A 14,231-nucleotide genomic window follows, 5' to 3' on the forward strand; every position below is an offset into this window, starting at 1 on the left:
GTGTGCATGGAGAGCTGGAGTCTGTGCAAACCTGTGACTTCTACCAGGGTCCCTGGAAATTGGGCTTGTTTGCCTGGCCTGTACGATATTCCAGTCCACAATAACTTAACCAGATATAAAATCACAACTTAAAAGGAAAAAGGGGATTTTCACGTAACAAAGTTCATTATGGGTTACAAGTCATAGTAGGTATGTGCAAGCTCTTGGTTTTAGAGGCAAGCTGCCTCTGACTGCCAGATGCAGGGGAGGGCACCAGGATGTAGGTTGTGCCTGTTGTCTTGTGTGCTCCCTGGGGCTTTTGGTGGGCCACTGTGAGATACAGGAAGCTGGACTAGATGGTCCTTTGGCCAGATCCTGTGGGGCTCTTATTATGTTCTTATGAGTGGTCTTCCTCCATGACTTCCATCCCCCACTAGTTGCCCTCTCCCCCCCAGTGTCTGCCCAGGAGTGACTTCCTCACTGTTAATTCTCTTGCAGGCTTTGCTGCTGTGAGTGCTTCAAGATCAAGAAGCACCAAGTCCAGCCTTCTGTGTTGACAAAGGCCAGCAGACAATGTCAGCAGGTGCTGGCCAAACTGAGCAACAGGAGAGTCTATCCTGAAAAAGAGCCAACACCAGAGACATCCTCCTCTTCCTCCAACAGCAGGACATCCTCCTCCTCCAGCAGCTGGACATCCTCAGAGTCCACCCTCAACACACACTGGGGGTCCAGAGGTAAAGAGTCCTCTTGTCCTTCCCAGCAGCCAGCCGGGGCTTTGCCCCCAACAGCAAGCAAGCTTTCCAACAAATGCCATGCGTCATCTCTGGAAGCTGAAACCAAGCAGGTTGCTGCTTCTGAGGGCCACGCAAAGGCATACATCTCTCTTTCCTTCTCTCCTTCCAGATACTCTAGGATCTGCAGAACGGGAAGGCAGCAAGGTAAAGTCTGCTCAAATTTCTCCCCCTGGGACCAGGCTTTCCAATTCCTTCAAGCGTGTCAAGTGTGGAACACACCTGAATGTCTTCTTCAAGAAAACTGTGGCTGGTGAGGGCAGGGAGCCACCTGGGGCTGGCAGGGCTGCCTGTCCGGCTGTCAGAAGAGACAACATCGCTGCATCCATCAGCATGTCAACTTTCTCATGGCTGAGTTTCCAGGGGGTCCTTCCTCTCACTTTTGTCTTTTGTCTTCCCCATTTCTCTTAGGAATTCTATAGCATCAAAAAAATGTGGTGCAGGAACGTGAGTGAGGTGACCACTACATGCCAGCCGGTGCGCACCATAGAAGTGAGTGTCTTGTGGACATGATGGTCAGGGAACTGAAGCTGGTGGGCAAGATGCCTACCTGGGGCTGACCCTGAATTTGGGGGCTCTTCCAAGGGTCCTGGCACTCTGCTGGGTGAGAGTGGGGGGATGCTGTTGCATGACACTGATGTGTGCTTTTACCTCAACAGCCGGAAGCAGCCAGAGACCCTCCAGAGATACGTACCATCTGGGTGAGGGAGGAAGACGGCCCTTCCTCCTCCTCCACTAAAGGTAACAGCCATTTCCAAGGAAAGGGGGAGGACAGGGCCACATCCCAGTAGACTCTTAAGCCACTCTCTGTCCGTGCCTGAGGCCATCGCCTTCGCTGCTTTCCCTCCTGGAACCTGTCTGGTGACCCAGTCCTGGCTCCTGGTGTTCTGGCTTCGTTCCTGACTCCTGCTGCTCACGCATTGGCTGCCCACAGCCCAGCTCTCACACCGCATCAGTTTCTCTTACAGGGATCATGCACATGTTTGGCTAAGGCATTTTGCAGACCACGATCAAGGTGCTGAAGGACGATTTAAAGCCATGGAGTAGCGCTTGCTTGAGAGATGCTTCCCCATGGACCACCAGAGATGGCAGAGAAAGGACTTCCCACATCCTGCAACAAACGCAGCAATTCACAAATCTCCATAAATAATAAATCTAATCAATCTCTAATAAATCTTCTCTAATTATTAAAAATGTAATTATATTTTTTGTGTGCGGGGGGAGTTGCATGTGGCCCATGATGATTCCAATAGTTGTTTCCTTGGGCTCCTAAAGGTTGGGAACCACTAGTATATAGAATGACTGACTTGACAGGCTCCAGGTTGACTTGGAAGTGTCCTTATTTTCATCTGTGAAATGCAGGAGGATCAGGGTCATTCAAGACCTTTGATCACTCCATCAGCTAGACAGGCATGGCTGGACAAGTACATGTAGGCACATTAAAGGCTTTCAGCACTTCAACTATGAGATACTAATATTCATGGTAATCAGTTTTTTGTTTTGAGTCGAACTGTCTGACAAGCCTTGGCCCTGGGCTCCTCTGTCCATCTCCTTGGACTCTGCTCCTCTTGCTTGCAAGCTTCATCTGCATTTTTGAGCATGTCAAGAAAGACATTCCCTAATCAATTACATTCCCTAATCACTGAGTAATTGTAGCTGATCCCCCTGCATCAGGGACAATGGGAAGTGACTTCCAAGAAGGCTGGCACCAGGTTTCTTGCAAAAGTCTGGCAGTGCCTTCCCCGCCCTCATTGTCAGCATCTCTCCCTCCCACTCTGCATGTTGCACAAACACAAGACAAGGCTTTGCCCATGCTACCTGCACATGCTCTCAATACTCACAGGCTGAGAACAGGGAATTGGCTTAAATGCAAGCTTTGATAAGCAGAATCTATTCATGGACTGGTGCATGACAGTTCAAAGGCTCAGCACTGCTGGGTAAGGAATAAAAACCAAGCCAAGATAGGAAGCTTATGCTGCATAAAAGGATGCAAGGCTTAGGTACAACGCAGAACAGAGCAATTCTAGTAGGAAGCAGGAGAAAGACACTTAAACAGGATATCAGGATAAGCTGGAGGCTGGAGAAAGTTTTTCATAGAATCAGAGTTGGAAGGGACCTACAAGGTCATCTAGTCCAGGGGTGCCCAAACCCCGGTCCGGGGGCCATTTGTGGCCCTCAAGGACTCCCAATCTGGCCCTTGGGGAGCCCCCAGTCTCCAGTGAGCCTCTGACCCTCCAGAGATTTGATGGAGCCCATGCTGGCCCAATGCAACTGCTCTCAGCATGAGGACGACTGTTCGACTTCTCATCTGAGCTATGGGACAAGGGCTCCCGCCACTACTTGCTGTTTCACATCTGTGATGCAGCAGTGGCAGAGAAGGAAAGGCTGGCCTTGCTTTGTGCAAAGCCTTTTAGAGGCCTTGAGCTACTGCAAGACCTTCATTCATTCATATAAGTTCTATCTCTTAATAAATTCATTTATGTAAATTTATTCAAATTTTAAATGTAAATTAATTCTTTTTTCCCCGGCCCCCAACATAGTGTCAGAGAGATGATGTGGCCCTCCTGCCAAAATGTTTGGACACCACTGATCTAGTCCAATCTCCTGCTTGTAGAGGAAGATAGAGGGGAGTAGTTTTGGACTTTGGAGTGTATGCACCCACTCTGGCACAGTGTCAGAGAGATGATGTGGCCCTCCTGCCAAAATGTTTGGACACCACTGATCTAGTCCAATCCCCTGCCTGTAGAGGAAGGTAGAGGGGAGTAGTTTCCCCTGCTTGTAGAGGAAGGTAGAGGGGAGTAGTTATGAACTTTGGGGTGTATGCACCCACTCGGACATTATGTAAGAGTACCAACCCCAAATGTAGCTGGGTTGCGGACCTTCCCATAGGCAAATGGGTCTTCTGCCAAGAGCTCTGCTTGTTAGAACCAACAGGTTATGAGTCCAGGACCCCAGTAAGGAACACTAGCTGACTTGGAAGAGTTCCTTTTTGCTTTTTGTCTTTGCTTATTTTTATTTTTTTAGTACAAAGGAGACTAACAGCTTCTTTTGCAACAACCAAACATGGCTCAGGAGGCATGTTTTTGCAACAAATACCAGGATTAGACTCTGAGTCTTTTGAAATCTGGAAGTATGAGATAAGAGCTGATTTTTGAAGAAGAGGGGACTCTCGGTGTACAAACAGAAAGCAGGCCAGCCACAGGAAGTGACCAATTCCCTAAGTGAGATAAATCAAGTGCCATTGCTAAGAATATCATAATTAAAACTCTGACTAATGAGCAACTAGTCCACATTACAGAGGCTACAGTCGAAAAGGAAACGTTGCAAAACTTGGATAAGATTTATGGAACATAGATGAGAAACCAGATAACTGAGCCTGGGGAAGAGAAAGCTGAGAGGGAATATGATAGCACTCTTCTGTTATCTGAAGGGCTGTCATATGGGACAAATTTGTTCTCAACAGCCTGAGAACGGAACTAGATTGAATGGATACAAATTGCAAGAGAGGATATTTCAGCTGGAAATTCTTGGTACAGGGATTTCAGCAGTGAAGAAGATGGCTGAGGGAGGTGGTGGACTCTCCCTCGCTGGAGATCTTCAAGCACAGGCTCAACAGCTACCTGCTGGAGATGTTCTAGGACAGTGCTCCTCTACATTTGTCCTCTGCTGTACCACTTCACATGATCCACCTATTCAAAGTACTACTATTGGAAGTAGGGACATCACTGCTAATGACCAGTAAGAGTCTAAAGTCGCTGCCTCTTTCCTTAGGCAAATTTTGGGAGTCCCCAGTCTAATCAGATTATCCACCCTAGTGCTTGAGTTAGGGATCCACTTCCCTTCTACTATCACGTGGTCCCTTAAGTTTAAATTTTGGCTTCAATTGCATTTAAATACCCACTCTGAGTCCCTTTTGGAAGACCTATTAAAGGACTCATATCTCTCTAAGTGGTTCCATCTTATCGATCTCAAGCTTTCATTACTGGGTTTGTCCCCCGAACACCTCACCGATATCAATCTCCATAGGGCCCATTCAATTATTAAATCCAAACTTTGGGAATTTGAATCTATTCAACTTCTTTCTAATCTTAATCCCACCTGTTCCCCTCAGTATTTTGGTCTTTTCCCTTCACGTGGTTGTTTTCTCAATTATTTTAGTAAGCTGACTGATCCTATTAAGAGGAGAGCATTTATGTTAGCGAGATTTAATATCTTTCCTTCAGCTGTTCACTCTGGCAGATTCTCCAAGATCCCATATGATTGCAGACTATGCCCTTTTTGTTCTTTAGAACCGGACCCACTGGTTCACATACTGTTTCGTTGTCCAGCCCACTAGTCCCTTCGAGATACACTCCTGATCCCCATCTTATCATCCTTTTCTGGTCTTTCTGCTGATCCTCTATTTGTCCTATTAAGTGATGGCTCTGTGGCCATCATTAACGCTGTAGCAGATTATCTTTCCGCTATTTCTAAGTTAAAACCCCCCTCCTGTCTCTATATTGTTTATTTTTTGTTTGTTTTTCTCCTCTATTTCCCTGTTGTGATTTTCTCTCTGGTATACAGTCATTTGTTGGCTCTGTTTTATTGCTATTATATAGCTGAATGTTTTCTTTTAATGCCAATAAAGGTTTTCAGATTGATTGACCAGTAAGAGACTCAGGGTGGATGGGAGGGCTTTTTCAAGCACAGAAAGGCATGCCTTGGAGCTCTGCCTGCCAAGCTGAGCCTCCTACTATGTTTGTTGTGTTGCATTCCTGGACTTGCTGGTGGGCAACAGGGGTCCAGCAAATACCACCCAACACCACCTCAAGTACCACTGATGGTATCTGTACCACTGGTTGAGAAACACTGTTCTAGGAGGATTTCCTGCTAGAGGCAGGGGGTTGGACTATATGACCTTGTTGGCACCTTTCAACTCTATGATCCTATGATAAATTTGATTTGGGATCTTTGCAATTAGAAACTGAGAACAACGGTTGACTGTGAAAAGCATTTCACTAAGGTGACCACTATTTTTGATTACCTAAAATTAACTGGTTTCGTGCTTAATGAAAATCAGATGGGTTTTCTACTTGGCTCACTGTGTGAATCAAAATTCTCTGCATTTATCTGTATGATGTCAGCTCAGATAAGTGATAATTATGGGAGGTAATATTGGATGTCAGACAGTGTACTCAGTCAGAGATTCTGTAACTTCTGGATCAAGTTACATGGCTGAGAGCAAGCAGTTACTCTGAGAGCAGAGTAAATCTGCAGTTCCTCATTGCCAAAGCAATAGGGAGCAGGTAACCTGCTATTCCTGTGGAAAGAAGGGTCATCTCAGCAGAGTGTAGATCTGCTGAGAGACCCTACCTCTTAGCCCCAGGCGGCTCTGCACAGACCAAACAAAGGGACCAGGGTGGGAGGAGGAAGCCCAGGGAATTTTACAGGCAGAAATCAAAAAACTAAAGGAAGAAAGAATTTGGAAGCTCAGTTAAATAAATGCAGAAAATATTTGTTTGTGTGTTTGTTTAAGAAATTTATATCCCGCCTTTCCCACACTGAAGCAAATGCCCAAGGCAGCTTACAAAGTTTTTATAATATAGTACAAAGTATCACAACCAAAAAAGAGAAACATCAAAGCAAATCATTAAAACATTGATTTTAGCATTACGTAGTGAAGCATACACCAAAAGAAGCAAATCTAACAAATATCGTTGAGCCAATGGGGTTCAAATTAGTCCAGGGAGGCAGTCAAGTCACAACTGTATTTCAGGGACATGAAGGGGAAATACCCACTCAGCAACCAAATGCCAGACAAAGGGCTTTTTGAGCCCTTGCCAAAAAGCCATTGAAGGAGGGGGTAGTTCTCAGTTCCCCTGGAAGGGAATTCTGTAGTTGTGATGACACTACAGAGACGGGTTGCCCCGAGCCGTCACTCTTCTTGCTCGGGACAGAGGTGGCACTTAAGGACATAAGAAGAGCCCTGCTGGATCAGGCCAAAGGCCCATCTAATCCAGCTTCCTGTATCTCACAGTGGCCCACCAAATGTCCCAGGGAGCACACAAGACAGCAGACACAATCTGCATCCTGGTGCCCTCCCAGTTGTAGAAGATGACCTAAGAGGGTGTGCTGAAATGTATGGAAGGAAGTGGTCTTTCAGATAGCCTGAACCCAAACCATGGAGGGCCTTAAAGATTAGAACTAGCACCTTGAATTGGAACCAGAAGAAAATGGGCAGCCAGTGTAGCTGCTGAAGCAGTGGTCCAGCAGAGTCAAAGCATCTGGTCCCTGTGACCACCTAGGCCATTGCATTCTGCACTAATTGCAGTTTCCAAACTGTTTTAGAGGGTAGCCCCATGTACAGCACATTGCAGTAGTTCAGTCTTGAAGTTACTAAAGCATGGATCAATGTAGCCAGGTACAAGTGGCTCAAGTATGGTCTCAGTTGGTGCACCAGCATAAGCTGGGTGAACGCACTTCTAGCAACTGCTGCCTCCTGTTTCTCCAGAAAGAGCTGAGAGTCCAGGAGAACTCCCAAGCTGCACACCCATTCTTGCAAGAAAATAAAAGATGGATCCTTGATTTTGGCTGCATAAGTCAAGACTGTTCAGACAGAAGCGTTATTGAAAAACTAGACAAAAAAAAAACAAATGGAAAAGTCCATGTAGCAAATGGCGCCAGTCTGGAAATACCTGGCAAAGGGTGTGGAAGGTTAAGGTGCATTGCAAATGGACAAAGTTTTGATGTCACAGCAACCAAAATACTGTCTACACAAGGCCTAGATGGCAACACGATTACTACCTCTGCATTATTCATTCATTCATTCATTCATTCATTCACATTTTTATACCACCCTTCCTCCAAGGAGCTCCCTCTTTTTGTCTTCACAGCAATCCTTTGAGGTAGATGAGTCTGAGAGAGAGAGTGATTGGTCTAAAGCAGGGGTGTCCAAAGTTTTTGGCAGGAGGGCCACATCATCTCTCTGACACTGTGTGGGGGGGGGGGGCTGGAGAACAAAAGAATTAATTTATATTTAAAATTTGAATAAATTTACATAAGTTTACATAAATATACTAGAGGTGGAACTTATACAAATGAATGAAGGTCTTGCAATAGCTCAAGGCCTATAAGGCCTTGCACAAAGCAAGGCTGGCCTTTTCTTTGCTGCCGCTATTGCATCACAGATGTGAAACAGCAAGCAGTGGAGGGAGCCCTCATCCCACAGCTAACACAAGAGGTCAAACAGTCGCCCTCACTCTGAGAGCAGTTGCATCGGGCCAGTGCTAGCTCCAACAAATACTCGGAGGGCCAGAGGCTCATTGGAGACTGGGGTGTCCCTGAGGGCCGCATTGGGAGTCCTCAAGGGCTGCAAGTGGCCCCAGGGCCAGGGTTTGGGCACCAAGGAAGCTTCATGGCTGAGCAGGGATTCAAATCTGGATCTTCCAGGTCTGTCCAACTCCCAGACCACTACACCACTACACCATCCTGGTATTGGATAAAAGGTACACACAGCTGAATTGCACAATGACAACTGCATCATAACCCAGGGCAATATATTAATTGCACAAGCATTTGAGTGTGGAGGCGTTTGTGGATTAGATTTAGCAGGTGAACAAGCCAAGGTCACACGAGTTCAGCAACAATGAATGCCTTGTCCCATGGTGGCACAAAAGAATTGGCCACAGTGATGCCAGTGCCATCCTGGATCTAAAGAGGAAGGGTCTCGCAAGGACTCTGAAGGCGAAGATCTGTGACAAATACACAAACAGGTGCATACACTGCATCAAAGCAAAGGGTGCCAGACCCTCCTTCTGAAAGCAAAGTGACAAGTGTACTGGCCAACCACAGGAGCCAATGCATAGTGACCGGTGTGGGCCATTCCAAGAACCCTCCACAGGAAAGAATAAATGCAGATTGACTGTTGTAGATGACTATTCAAGGTGCTGCATGATCTTCCTGCTGAAAGGCAAAAGCAAGACACATGGCATGATTAAGCAATGTGTGGCACCTGTCAGCAACAGATTTGGAAGGAAGCCTCAAGTACAGCAAACCAGCAACAGTGGTGGCTACATGTCACACAGCACACAAACATTCCTAGAAGAGCAGGGCATAATACAGAGACACACAGTCCAATACACAGGGCCTCTGAATGGTGGGTGCTCAACAAGGGTGGGAACTCGAGTGAGGTCTGCACAAAAACCACACACAGGAGCTCAGTGCACTGGGCCAAGCCTCCTATCTTGCAGCATTCCATACAGTTTTGCTGCTGGCCAGCCGTGATGCCCCAGGAAGTGTCTCACAATGCCCCAGGGTGACGTGATGTACGGTTTAGGAACCCCTGCCCTGGACCATTGCAGCAGCTTCCTGTCTGCATTTGGGACTGAGAAGGCCAGCCCCAGAATGAGCATAGTCCAGCCCCTGGGGAGGCAGGGCCTCTTGGGACTGGCGGAGTGAGGCAAGCCCTGGGCACAAGTCAGGCAACAATGACAGCACTGCTGACCAGCACACAAGGCCGGGCACAGATTTCTCATAGCTTACTGTGGATTTACCATTGATTACAAAGCACAGAACATCCTGCTTCTGTGCTGAGTACTGCACAAATTAAACACAACAGCATGTTAAACAAGCTTAAAGACACTCTGAATAAGGATAATTTTCAGAGGCAAACACATTAATAAAAGGCTAAAATAACTTCTTAGACTAACAACCACTCTTTACTTAACGGTGCAAACAAGACCACTTCTGAACAAAGCCACCACAGACTGGCTGATGCCTCCTGACCAAGGAAGCATCACTTACCATCAACCAGTTGCCAGGAGGCTCCTGTGGCTCTGGTCCAAGCTACCTTGGCCACTAATTCCATGTTGCGAAATGAAGCTGTGGGATGTCTCTGAGCAGGCCCCATCATGCTACAAGCACCAATCTGACCTATGTTGCGAGGGGTCTTATTATCACGGTGCTACTAGTAATTCCTGTCAGACTGCCTCTGAAGGTGCTTCAGTCCCCAATGCAGTGGTGTTCCGGGGGGGGGGGAGTGTCCATGGGTACAAGTGGCCCCAGGTGGCATGGCTGGGGGGCACCACCACCACCTCAGCTGTGCTGCCCAAGGGCCTCCCACACCTGCTGCCTCTCTCTCAGTGGTGTTTGGGGCCTGAGAAGCTGTGTGGCCTCCCTGGCCCTCAGAACACCTTCAAAGACCTATAGAGGGCCTTTAAATGTCACTTCCAGTTTTTGACCAAAAACTAGAAGTGATGTTTAAAGGCCCTCTGGAAGTCTTAGAAGGCCTTCTGACTGCCAGGGAGACTGCATGCAGCCTCAGAACGCATGTGGGGGGAGGCAGCAGGCGTGGAGCAGCACCTCCAGGTGTGCCCCCAGACACCACAGTGGCAGGACCACCACTGCCTCAATGACACTTTGTGCAGTGTGAAAGGCTGCCGCCTCCCCATCTCTCTCCAGGACAGTTTTGAGCATGACACTATCATGGTCAGGATACCACCACCCATACTCAACCCATTGTCACTTGTGACACAATTGCAACAAAACACCAAAGTTCAATGACAACCTCACCTCACATGCCTTTGGGAACTGACCATTCCCAGCAGTAGCTCCTCTGCTACAATCCAGGCAATCAGGCCTCAGGCAGGCAGCTCACAAGTCCTTCACCTGTGCACAGGTATGCGCGTTGTTCTTTACTTATGCATTATGCAGACTGTGTCTCAGGTTCTCACATGGCCCTCAAGGGAATTCACAATAAGGATAAAATTAAAAGATACAACCAGAAACAAATAAATCTGCACTCACACTCAGACTGACCAGTGGCGGAAACACATGCGCTTACAATCCAGTACCTGACAGTGGAACTGGAAGGAGTCAGTCAGACCTCATGGGAAAAGAGTTTCACAGTCTGGTTATGACCTAGAAAAGATCCAATCCCAAGTAGCTACCAGGTGTTCACCAGTCTCATCTCAGAGGGTGGTGGAACTTGAAGAGTTATGTATGTACACTACCTCACAGGCAGCACTGCTCTTTTTGGCATAAAGTTCACATGCACACATTGGTGCCAGGAAACAGTCTCCTTTTCAGACCAGTCCATTGTTTTCTGATGCAGTTACCACTGCAACTCACCACTGATTCTTCTTGATTTTTTTTTCTCCACATTGATCAGGCACACTTTAACAAGCATCTCAAGCCAGCAGCAAGCACACTGAATACACTCTAAAACATGAACAGCCCTGAGTAGGCAATTTAGCTAGAGCAGCATTTAAATGGTCTTTGGGATGAAATTTTCATAGATGTCAAAGGCTTCCTTCCCTCCCTCCTTGGCGCTCTCAGGGTCCACACCTATCCAATTTTCCAGTGCTGGTGCAGTTGTGCCAGTGGGGTTTGCACAGCATCCTGTGATGAAGGGGTAGTCACTGGAACCTTCTCAAGGTATGGGAACATATGCTCCTGTGAGGCCTCCCTGTGGGGGAAGGGGAGGGCCCACCCAGCCATTCCAAGGGGGACCTCCTTGTGGAGGCCTCAGACTTGTTTCCCAGAAGAAAGGGGGGTTGTATCATCCAGCTCCCCCTCTTTGGGTTGGTAGCATTTACCAGAGTCAGGAGCAGGGGCTGCTGTCAGCAGATCCTACTGCCTGCTCTTCTAATTCCCAACTGCCTTGTCATTTCTGGCCTCCAGGTTTAAGAAGGGCAGGCCCCTCCCCTTCCCACCTGCCTTGTCATTCCTGGTCTCCAGGTTAAAGTAGGGCAGGCCCCTCCCCTTCCCTCACATGGTACAAAAAGGGCCATTTCAGGGCCTGCCCTCCCCTGGGCTTACCACCACTCCTTCCCTTCCTCTCTCTGTTTTCCTCCCACCTGGAGCTGCCAAGGTTGCTCCTGAGATGGCTGGGAAGACTGCTGCCTCTGCTCTGCCGGGGGTGGCCCTGCCCACCTGGGTCCTATAGCTCTACAGATAACATCAGGAGGTCCAGCTGTGGGCTCCTGATGTCACAGCCAGTTGTCCTGCCTGGCAAGGCAGGCCCCAACTGGTTGGGCAAGGGAGTGCTCCCCTTCTCCCCTGAGGCAGGGGAGGGGTGGCTGCCTAGCAGCCAAATGGTCTGCGTCCTGTCTCCCCCTCCCTCCTCCAAGGCAGAGGGAGAAGTGGGGTTGGCAAGCAGTGTTCCTCTGCTGTGCTTTGCCGCCCACAGGAGTTCCCAGGCAGCGTAAGGGGAGGTGGCCCCATGTTCCACCCGCTTCCTCCCTGATCCTCTGACCCAGAAGTCCTCTCCCTGGTTAAGTTGGGGACCTGTGGGAGGAGGGGAACCCCAACAGTTCCCTTACCAAAGGGCTGCACTGTAGCTACACTGGAGCTCAAAAGTTGGATAGGATTGTGTTCTCAGACACAAATGGTTAATCTTTAGATTATGCAAACTTGTACAATCAGCTGATGTTAATTGAAAATGGGCAGAGCCTCTGATGGCCCAGATATCTCCATTGCACCTGAGTTTCCACCAGCTGACAGAGGCACAGGAGTCAGGGCTGATAACAGAGGAGGAAGCCAATGGAGAATTTTAGGATTCTGAGTGTCCTGGTGACTGGAAGTGATCGAGGAATTGGTTTGGGGTTGGTGAAGCGATTCTTGGCTTTCCCACATCCTCCTGAGTTCATCTTTGCGACCTGCAGGCAGCCAGATGGACCTGAAGGCCAGGTGAGAAGGAACTGGGATGAAAGAGGTGAACATTCCCCATAGATCAGGACAGTGTCTGGTTCACATTCTTAATAGGGTGTGCTGTGGATGTGGCACTTTACATGCTAAAAGAAGTGTGCTTGTACATGCACACTCACCAAAACAGATCTCTGCCCCTCTGGGAGGGACCATCAGGGGATAGAGTCAACAGGTGGGGAGGAAAGGAGAACAAGCAATGTATGGGGAAAAACTGCAACAACTGGTAATTAGGGGCTAATTTTGAAGAGCTCAGCCACAGGCTTTATGGACAGCATGAGGAGGGACTAAAGGAAGGCAGAAAGACATATTCTTGGAGGATAATTTGATCAGTGGTCAACTCAATGGGCATTTATTTGCAGATCAGCATAATTCTGATGGCTATCATATGATAGCAGTGTAAGGGGATGGTACATTCAGTAAAAGGATACTTCCTCTGTCTGTCCTCAGTGGACTCCTGAGCAGTTTCATTGGATGACTCTTGAGTTCTAGTGTTCTTGAAGAGGAACATCCAGTGGGATGTACTTAACCCTGGTTATTGTGGGATCTAGGGACTACAGGGCTATGCCAAAGTGTCGTACCCCTGCCCCAAAGGGCAGCGCCAGTTGGTAGACAGGGGTGGGTTCTGTCCAGTGTTGCTGAGACCGAATAAGCAAGACACTGAAAGGTGGAAGGCTATGAAGGCTGTTTATTGTTTCAGCAAGGCATGCCTGCGGCCCCTGGGAGCCACAGCTCAAATCCAAAAGGCCCCCTTCAGTTGGGTGGGATACATTTTATACATTTCAGTTGTAATTCAAAACAAAGTGTCTCCAAAAAGGGAAGTTCTCTGGTAACTTTCCACTTTGTCCCTCTCATGCGCTCACCCCCTCCTCACTTTCTCAAGGGAAGTAGCCTTGTCTTGTTTTGACCGTTTCAAGTATTTTTATCTAGAGTCTAAAGGATATGTCTGGCTTGCGGTTTTAGGCACTTTGTTAACTTGTCAGCAAAAAGGGTCTGTCATTAATAAGATTAGCAAAGCAGTAAGTTTTAAGTGTTCCCCTAAATTCATGCTTTCCTGTCTTTGTTTCTTTCTACTCCCCCTCCCTCTCTGTTACTCTGTATTGATGGTTGCTACAGGTTCTTGCTTTGGAAGGAGAGAAGGGTCTGAGATAGGTACGCAGGTGTCAAAAGGATTCATGGAAAAGGCTGGTTTTGAGGAGGAGGGGTTGAAAGGAAATAAGGGGGATGGTATCATGGAGGGACTTGCAGGAATAGGGGACTCCAGGGGCAGAGCTGTTGAGGGAACAGGAGGCCTTCAGATGGCTGTAGATGATAGAGAAACAAAGGTCACAGGCAGGAGTGTAGGAGGATACAAGTGTAGAGAGATAAGGAGGGATAAGGTTGTGGAGAAAAGGTTTAGGCATTGTGTGGGATCAGAGACCAACAGGAAGCCAATGCAGTGCAAGGATTTAAGGTATGGCATGATAGGATCAGCCTGATCTCTGATCATTGTTACTAAGGACATTCCTGAACGGGGTATCCCTGCTGAAACATTAAACAGACTCCAGGTTAATCCTGGAGGTTGGCAACCCTATTCTCTTTGGTAGCACCACACTCTCCTAGGCTTAAAGACAGTCACACTCTCACACAAACTGTCTTTGTTTAAAGTCAGACCAGAAACTAAGTGGGAAAATATGAAGACTTGAGAAAAGCAAAACAGCCCATTGAGTTCAAGAGTGCTGTTCCAGCTTCTTCCACCATTTTGAGCCCAGTTTCAAGATCATACACCTCCTTTGTCTC

General features: G+C 47.8%; 1 long non-coding RNA gene across 1 annotated transcript; it reads left to right on the plus strand.

Annotated features, from left to right (window-relative positions):
• The first annotated feature begins 1,190 nt into the window (after positions 1-1,190).
• LOC136659945 (uncharacterized) lies at positions 1,191-1,913 on the plus strand. Its single transcript, XR_010794877.1, has 3 exons — positions 1,191-1,262; positions 1,430-1,511; positions 1,739-1,913. It is a non-coding gene; the product is annotated as an uncharacterized lncRNA (long non-coding RNA).
• The last annotated feature ends 12,318 nt before the right edge of the window (positions 1,914-14,231 follow it).

Source organism: Tiliqua scincoides, chromosome 9 (genome assembly GCF_035046505.1).
Source record: "Tiliqua scincoides isolate rTilSci1 chromosome 9, rTilSci1.hap2, whole genome shotgun sequence".
NCBI lineage: Eukaryota > Metazoa > Chordata > Lepidosauria > Squamata > Scincidae > Tiliqua > Tiliqua scincoides.